Consider the following 8,978-nt stretch of genomic DNA (forward strand, 5'->3'; position numbering starts at 1 on the left):
AGGTTAGTTTTTAAGTTATAAAATCAAACAAATTTGTTAAGGCCCCGTGGACTGATGGTACCCCAAGACAAAGGGCTGTAAAGGGGAGTCAGAGGAAACCAGCTGGATAAATACGACGGAAGAAAACCAGGCGTGTCTTTGGGAAAACAGTTCCCGATTAGCTAGCAGTGGTTCTCAACTTCCACTGACCATTAACATCACCTGAGAATGAAAAACAACAAACGAAGTCTGTGCCTGGTCCCCCTTACTCCCCTCCCCCACTCCCGCCCCGGGGCCCAGGGGGTGGTCGGTCCATCAGAATCCCTTGGGATGTGGCTTTGGGTTTTCTTAGTCCTCAAAGCACCCCAGGTAATTAATTCTAAGGCACAGCCACAGCCTAGAGCCTCTGGATTAGATCGTAGGTGTGTGTAGGGGAATGGTGGGACATTAAATGACAGGTTTAGAGAGAGAAACCCAGAGGTATTAAGGCTCAGAACTCGCCTAGAGAGTAGTGGGACTCGGGCCAAGCGGTCCCTGTGGGAAGCATCACTCATGGCAGCTCTCCTGGACTTTGCCGTTATTGGCATGTGGGCTTGAGCTTCTGGGCCTAGATGAACAGGCAAACGGTAGTTCTGTCAGGAGAAATGGGTGGAATTTGTTTAGGAGGTATGCAGGGTGGGGGAAGTTATGACTCGTTGGGATAAACTCTTACAGCGCAGGTGAGTTGCCAGCAAGTCGTTGGGAAAGAAGTCTAGAGTTTGACCCCCACAGGGGGGGTCACAGGGCACTGTGGCCTAGATCGCTAAGGGAAAGAATGGGGTTAAAGCAGGCTGGGGGCAAAACCTTGAGGAACGCACCTACGTGTAGGGGGCGCAGAAGGGATGTGGAGCCAAAGACGAGGGGTGGCCGGAGAGGCATCACGAGACTGGCAGAATGTGAGGGAGCCTTTCAGGGTGGAAGTTAGTACTAAATGTCAGAAGCTGTGGAGCCTCCCAACTAAACTTGGTGGGTGGCATTTAGGCGGAATTGTGGGACTAAAAACCAGGTTGCGTGGGATTCAGAAACGGGCGGGCGGCGCGCACGTGCAGGTAGGTGGGAGCTTGGCTTATTCTAGAAATTTGGAGCTAGGAAAGTATCTAGGGGCAGGTAACAGCTGAGGAGGATTTTCAGAATTGGAGAAACCTGAGCGCTTTTGCGGGAAGAGAGCGATCGAGGAGGAGAGGCGAGGAAGAGGCAGCAGGGGCGGGCGCGGGCGAGCCTCGCGCGGGGCCTCCTCTCCCAGCGTGAGGCAGAGGACGTGGCGGGGCATTCCGGACCGCGAGGGGGCACGCTGCCGAGCGGCACTCCGGCCTCGAGAAGCCGCGGACGGTCTTCTGCTGGCAGGTAGGACGCGTCCGGGGCCGAATGGGTCCTTCAGAGCGGAGGTCTCGGAGGCGGGACCTGGCCACGCGAAGGCCCAGCCGGCGGGAGCCGCTCACCTGAAGAGAATAAATAACAAGATGGGGTTGGTTTTAGTTGCGCTTATGCTAAGATCACTACGGAGAGCTTGGCTCGCTTCGATTTTTTTCCTGGGAGCCTCTGCACGGTTTTCGGATTTTATCCCGAGACACGCCTTGCCGCAGCCGGCGAGGGGCCAGCGAAGGCAGAGGACAAGGGGCCATCAAGACGCACTGGAGTCGCGAGGTGAGGGGCCTGAGGGCGGCCGCCCGAGTGCTTGGCGGCCGGGGCGGTTGGATGGACGTTCCCCTGGGGACGAAATGCAGGTTTGCAGAGAATTCGGAAAGAGGACGAGTGGGCAGCGGAGGACAAAGGAGAATTTCCAGGCCCAGATCTTAGGAGGCGCGCCATTTTCCAATGCCGAGGACACCTGGGCCTTCTCGGTGCTGCCGGTGGCTGAGGTAGGGAGGAGGTTTTTGGAGCTGAGGAGGAAGAGGAGGAGAAAATGGGTCCACGTGTTAGAAGGGTTGTTAATCAAGGTGTCACCATGCCGGAGGCGGAGGGCCACATTTAGTGGCCGGTGTTTATGGTTGGAAAGGATGTTGTTTAGGCACTTCAGTTTGTTCTTCAGCGTATGGATTATGAACGGGATACTTCAGATCTGATAAAAACGTAAGATTTCTAACTAAGGAATGCCCTAGTGGAGTAGAATTTATTTCCATCAATAACACACATGGTCTAGCAACAACACTAGTTATCGACTAAGGAAATGTCGCCGCGAAAATCTTTCGACCAAAAACATCGCAGGGCGCAGAAGTCCCGCTTCCCGCGCGCCCGCCTCGGCCGCTCGCGCTTCCCAAAGCCACGGCCGCGCGTCCGGCCGGAGCCCTGACCCCTCGGCCTGCGCCTTGCAGGGTGCGCTGGCCGCGGCGAGTGGGTGTGTGGCCTTTCGGAGCGCACCCAGGTCCGGCCACCGGAACCTGCCCCGGCTGCGGGCGCGGAGAGCCCTGTCTTTACGGTGAAAACGGCTCGGGCCCAGAGTTATTTATAGAGTGTGTAGAGTTCTGACTGGTTTCTTTGTGGTTTGTAAACCTGCTCTTCGAATTACCTCTAATTTCCTCTTTGTATCTGCCCGTGGCCATTTTTAGCTCTCGTTCTCCGGTACCAGAAACACAGTTCGGTTAGGGAAGATAATAAAGATGAAACTAAACTTTATCGGTTTACCTTCTTGCCGCCTAATACCTAGAACACGGCTCAGTGCACATAGGTCGTTGATTGCCTTGCTAGGTTTGTTCTTAAAAGCTTCAGAGCGAGGGAAAAAATGCTGAGATTATTGACCAAATTGAATGTTTCCTTCTGCGGGGTTTTCGATGGTGTCTAATGTCAACAGTATCGGCAGGTTTGACAGAAAATCGGAAGTGCTTGGCTCCGCCAACCGTTTAATCATTCGTTCAGTGATGATATCTCAGGCGCCGCGGCTCCCAGTCTTTGCGTAGTAACTCGTGTGCTTAGCCACGTGGCTGGTGCTGTAGTGTCAGCTGGGACCTGGGACCATGGGAGGCAGCCACATCTGTGCAAGTCAGGAAGGCTTCGTGGGGAAACATGGAAGGTGGGTAGCAATTCGCCAGGCAGACGAGGGAGAGGAGAGCGTTTCAGACAAGTATGAAGCCATGTTTCACGCTGGGCACACGGCGAGGGCTTCGGGACGTTTGGGATGTAAGGTGCTCGCGGGAAGGGTGGGAGCCGGTCACGGACAGTGTGAGCGTCGTGTCGGGAAGTTTGGGCTCCATCATTTGGGCGGTGGGGAGTCATGGCCAGGACAGAATAAACAGAACAGCGACGTGGCCAGATGAGAGTTTCAGATTCTTTGGGCAGCACGGTGGAGGCCAGACTGGGGCGGCAGCAGGGAGACCGGCCGGAGAGTTGATCCAATGGCCAAGGGGGGCACGTGTGACCGGGACGGTGGAGGCTGAAAGGGAGGGGTGAGTGTGAGAGACAGGCGAGGGAGGAGGGAGGAGGAAGCTAGGTGAGTCGGGGCCGGGTCGACCCGTCTCTGGTCCTGTAAGGCAGAGAGACCATTGGTGTAAACGGAATGCATCAGGAGACCAAAATTTTCCACGCGGAGCATTCTGCTAATCATGCAGGGTTACGAATCGCGTTTCCCCCTCGGACAACATCTCCCAGAACAGTTAATGAGTAATGAAGTGGACTGCGGGTGGGCAAGAAGGCGGAGAAAATCAAAGCCTTTGAAAATCAAACAGAAACCAAATTCTTCAGTCTTTTTCCACCCCAGCTCCCCAGACCGTGTTCGCCGTATATCACGCAGAAAACTTAACTGAGTATCTGAACTTTGATGTCAGAAATACTAAATTCCAGAGGTAGAAAATTCAGTGAGCCACCATTTCCTCCTGACTGTCTAAACACATCGACCCCCCCCCACCCGACCCCTGCCCCACAACCCGCCCGCACCCCCAGGCACAGCATTCAGAATCAGTGGGGTATCTTAAAAACGGCGTCCCACGCTTCAGGGGCCTGGTTGTCCTGCCTCCCTGTGTTTTTCTGTTTGTCAAAATCAGAAATGGCGGCGGTGAAGGACGAAGGAAGGATGCGGTTGGAGGTCGTGCACGCGAGGCGGCTGGGACTTGGGGGGATGGCAGAGTCTGACACCCCTGGGAATGAAACCTGGGAGAGACCGTAGAGCTCCTCAGTTCCTTTCCTTCGTTTTAAAGAAAGTTGACCTCCTCCCCACGAAGGGATGAAATCAATGACTTGCTCCAGGATGAACGCTAATAAGACAGGGGACTTACAGACTGAGAAAAAGGCCTGTAGAGCCCACACTATTTCCATCGTGTAGACCTTGTCTGTAGGCCCAGCCTGGGTGTCTAGGCTACGAGAGCATGCCGATAGGCTCATGGGGCAAAATGCAAATTCTCGCAGAAGCTGTAGAAAATGGAAGACGAAATCACTTGGGGATTAGAATGGATCTTTTTTTCTTTTTCCTTGTAGTTCGAAATGCTCATAAATGGTAGTGTTGGAGTTAAAAATCTCTACCTTTTACAGGTGGTATGTGGCGCATGCAGGGACTTGGAAATGCTTTTTTGGGAGGTGATCATTATAAAGCAGAATAACTTGAACTCGAGGGGAAACTGGCATTGCTTGATTTCAGAAGTTTAGTAAAAAAAAAAAAAGTCAAGTGTGAAAGTCTACATTTCTTAGCGTCCTATGTAGATAATGGGATTTTTTTTCCCCTCTTGGCACTGAAGTAGGTACCATGTGGTCTCTTAATTTCTTAAGTAAAAATTTTAATTGGAGGGAGAGAATTTCTTAATCCTTAAGGAAAATGTGCTTCGTATGGATTGTAAAATCTGGCAAATTTTGGAAAGAAGAAAAGCAGGCAGTACTCTTGGAAAGGAAAAAAAAAAGATCTGCTTGAACTTGCCTTTCTTGAAAAAAAACAAAACAAAACAAAACAAAACCCAACATTCTTTCATAAAGCATTTTTTTCAAAAGTATTTGCCCTTGAGCATTTTTTCCTACTTACCCATGCTTATCTTTCAAAACAAACACTTACCCCTCTCTACGATGGAGCGCGAGGAAGTTCCTCTGAGGTTACGCCTCGCACACCATCCAGGCAGTAACTGTCCCCTCCTTCCTATGGCCGGGCAGATGACTAACCCCACCGCAGGCCGCCCCGAGCACAGAGCAGTGACTTCACGCCGGGGGCTGCTCAGATGTCACCTGTGGGACAGTTTCTCGAGGGGGAAAAAAACACAGAACTGTGTTTCTGTGTGCAAATAAAATCTTGGGTCCTTTTGACCCAATGGAAAATGTGTGTCTGCCGGTGGCTGCCTCGTTGGAATATGATGATTTACTCTTGGAAACATTTGTGTCATTTATCATACGATGTTCCTGGCCTACCGCATGACTGCATAACAAATAACCATATTAAAAATTAATCTTTTCCAGTTCATCAGACCGTGTGTCTCTTTCGAAGCCCCATGCTTTCCCGTCCCCTCCTGCCCCATCCTCTTGTCCTGCGGTCACCCTTCACGCCTCCCGCGGGGTTAAATTCAAACGCACGCACCGGGGATTCACGGCCGGGCCTTTCGCCCTTCTCTCCTGCTTTTCTGCAAAATACATCTTCCATCCCGTGGAATTGGTTCACCCTCCATCCTCGAAATCCGCCTTCCAGCCCTGACCTCAGGGACAGCCTTCATCCTTTTAACCCCGTTCTCGCAGGGCTGGGTTTCAATCCTCCTTCCTTGACTGAATCACGTCAAAATATCTTCTCCCAGAAATTCTGTAGTAACAGCATAGTTTAAAGCGCCCGTTATCTCTAATATTGACTTTGAATGTAGAGGCTGCAACACTTGACGGCTGCCCTCTCGGGGTCTCAGGCTGCGCCCGAGGGTGAGATCGGCGTAAGATGGATTAACAGGGGGAGAGTTTTACATGTACATGGAGCCTTCACAGGAAAACGAGGTGCCAGAGACGTGGCCGGGCCTGAGTTCATGTACTGGGTCGGACAAAGAGAGGCGACGGTGGGAACGTAGCTGATACACGTGGAGACTAACAGCAGTTACGAGGTATTTAACGCGGTCTGTTCACACGGATTTCTCTTGGTCTCTGGTGACGAGGACGCCCCTTTCCTCCTGGAGCAGGGGGTCAGCTGTCACATGGGAGCTTTGTCTCCTGCTCCCGGGAAGAAAAGGGGAGGCCTGAGCATCTTTCTTGTATCTACTGTTTTTTTTTTTAGTGCTTTTAGCTCAAAATAATCCATACACCCAAGTGGCATATTTTGGGGTGACATTTTTCGACCATGCTTGTCTTGTCTCTCCTTTTATATTGTAATTCTTTGAGATTGAGATCATGTCGTAGGTTTACCTGTACCCAAAAGGTGACTCGCCTAGAGTAGGCACTCAGTAAATATTTGCTTACAGATTTTTTTCTTCATTTTACAATCGAGTCATAAAAACCCATATTCGGATCTTGTTTTTCTGGCCAGAGGAACATTTACAATATTAAATAAAATATATTCAGATGTGACCGGTAACCTGTTTTCAGCCATTTTAGTCTTGCATATACTAGTAAATGGAGTTCTAAAAAACATTACATAATCATTTGCAGCAGAGAATTTTGGTAACATCACTCATCGTGTTAAAGTTTCCAGAATAAATAGTTTTAAGAATCAGGGCGGTAAAATTTTGTCACCGGAGGAGATGGACGTTAGAGGTCACTGAATCATCTTACCTTTCACCCACATCTTTTCTGTAACATCTCACGTAGGCCTGATATGCAAGGGCCTGGAATGAATTACTTCATCTTACGAATCTATTCTTAGTTATTCATAATGCAAACCACTAGATCTTTTCCATCAAAAGTCGCCGGTGTCCTGGAGAGTCACCGATGCGAGGTTGAGTTGGGAGTCGCGGAGAACGCCAGGACCCTCCCCAGCTTCAGGCGCCGATGCTCTTTCTCCCGGGTACCAAACGGCTGTTTACTTTTTTTTGCCGAACTTGGCCCAGGCATGAAACTCATCGAAATGTCCCTTTTGTCAAACGTAGGGTGGCTATAAATGCTTTCCAATGCTCTTCTGAAACATCTGTGATAATATTATGTAATTTATCACTCGAGTCAAAGCGCTATGTTCGTAAGTACAGTACTATCTCAAATTGTATATTGCATGTCCCATGTTGGTAGGTACCTACTTTTATCAAATGTTGGTATTTCAACACACTCTGTGAGTTACGGAGGGGCCAACTATAGAGAAGCTACTTCGACCCGGGGAACAAATCGATTTCCCTACCGAATGGTAAAGTCAGAATGAGACCCCGACTTTCCTGACTTCGGTTCACTCTGTCGTGTTTTAGATGCCCGCTCTCCAAGCACAACTGGGTACGCCTCACCAACCCATGCCACCGGAGTCTGCCCGTGGCTTTTGCTGTGATGGAACATCCAGTTGAAAAAAAAACAAAAAACAAAAAAACCCTATTTTCATACTTGAATTTTACAGGGAGTTTCATTTTAAACTGTGCTGTTTTTGTATGAAAGATAATCTGGCCAATTTCTTAATTGCATTCCATTCCTACGGTCTAGAAACGATGCTGCCGCATTTACAAGGAATGTGTGTCGCCGGAACACACAGGGGCGGTTTCAGTCGCCTGGGATGCCGGTGATTTTAGTGCGCTCGTTCATCGCAACTCGCTATCTGGAGTGAGCAGTTTGGTCTCTTCCCATCCCGTCCCCTCCCGCCCCATCCCTACTCACGTTATTAAGTGGCAAATATTCTAACGATAAAGTCTCCTTTGGGGGGAAACTGGGGAGACGAGGCAGAAATCTAAATGATGCGTGTTAACGCTCAGAGCTCGGAAACCAGAGAGCTAGGTCCCATGGCCTTCTAATTAAAACTTTTATTTCTGCAGATTTATTCTGTGGTCCTCCCCAACAGACCTGCCTTGGGTGTCTGCTGGTGAGTTTTTCAGCAGGAATGCGGGCTTTGTTTCTGTGAATAGCCGAGTGCAGATTAGTGGGATGCCAATTTCCTGTGGCCTTTCAGAGCTGCAATTTGAGCCCTGTTTGCTCCTGGCCCTTGCACAATTGAAAACAATGGGTGACTTCTTTTAGGTTTCACTTCAGGGCCCTTAGAAACGGGGGAAGTGGCTAAAGCCCTACTTTACAGGTAATTAACAATAGATAATGTTTGCTCTGCATTTTTTAGAGCCGATAAAAGGTAGGAGAACATATTCGGCTTCTGATGGAGACAGTGCAGCGGTTTTATGGGCACAATAGCCGTCTTAGCATTAGCAAGGTGCCGTTGACTATCTCGGTCACGTATATGACTGAGCGCAAAACTTTTAAAAAGTAGAAGAAAAAAGGATATTATTAAAACACTGACAACCGAGAAAGCCCTCTAAAGAGACGCGGTGTGACTTGAAGCTATGCGTTTCGATTCGCAGTGCGTTTATGTATTCTATCTTTATCTGCTTTATAAGTTCAACAGCTTTCATAACTCGATACCTATTCAAGATCATTTTTTTTTATGTCCTGTAAATTCAGCTCTAGAATCCACCTGTTTGTTAAAATAGTGCCAACTCGAGAAGTGTTTATTTGCCATTACATTTGATCATTAGCCACAGATGTTCTTCAGGAATGGTCTTAGATGCTTAGCCTGTTGGAGAAAACTGTGTCCCACACTTGCATCGTATATTTAGCAGGGATAGGGTTTTTGTTTTAATACTCTGAATAAATCACATATTTTTAGGCTGCCCTCCTGGAAACATATTCTGTCTACTTCATGACAAAGTAGGTTTGTAGTCACGTTAAAGACTAATTGATTTATTCAATCTCCCACAATTACAAAATACCTAATCTGCCCTACATACCAGCCAAGCACTAAGACAGAAAGATGGCGGGAACCCTGTCCCTAGGGAGATTATGGGGATCCCTTACCCAGCACTGTTGCCAGAAGGAGCGGAGACTTCTTTCTGGAAAAAAAAAAATTTAGTACTTACACTTTACATCTACAATTGTAATGTATACTCAGTGTTCTCCTAAAAAAATCG

This window comes from Rousettus aegyptiacus, unplaced genomic scaffold (genome assembly GCF_014176215.1).
Source record: "Rousettus aegyptiacus isolate mRouAeg1 unplaced genomic scaffold, mRouAeg1.p scaffold_m13_p_16, whole genome shotgun sequence".
Taxonomy (NCBI): Eukaryota; Metazoa; Chordata; class Mammalia; order Chiroptera; family Pteropodidae; genus Rousettus; species Rousettus aegyptiacus.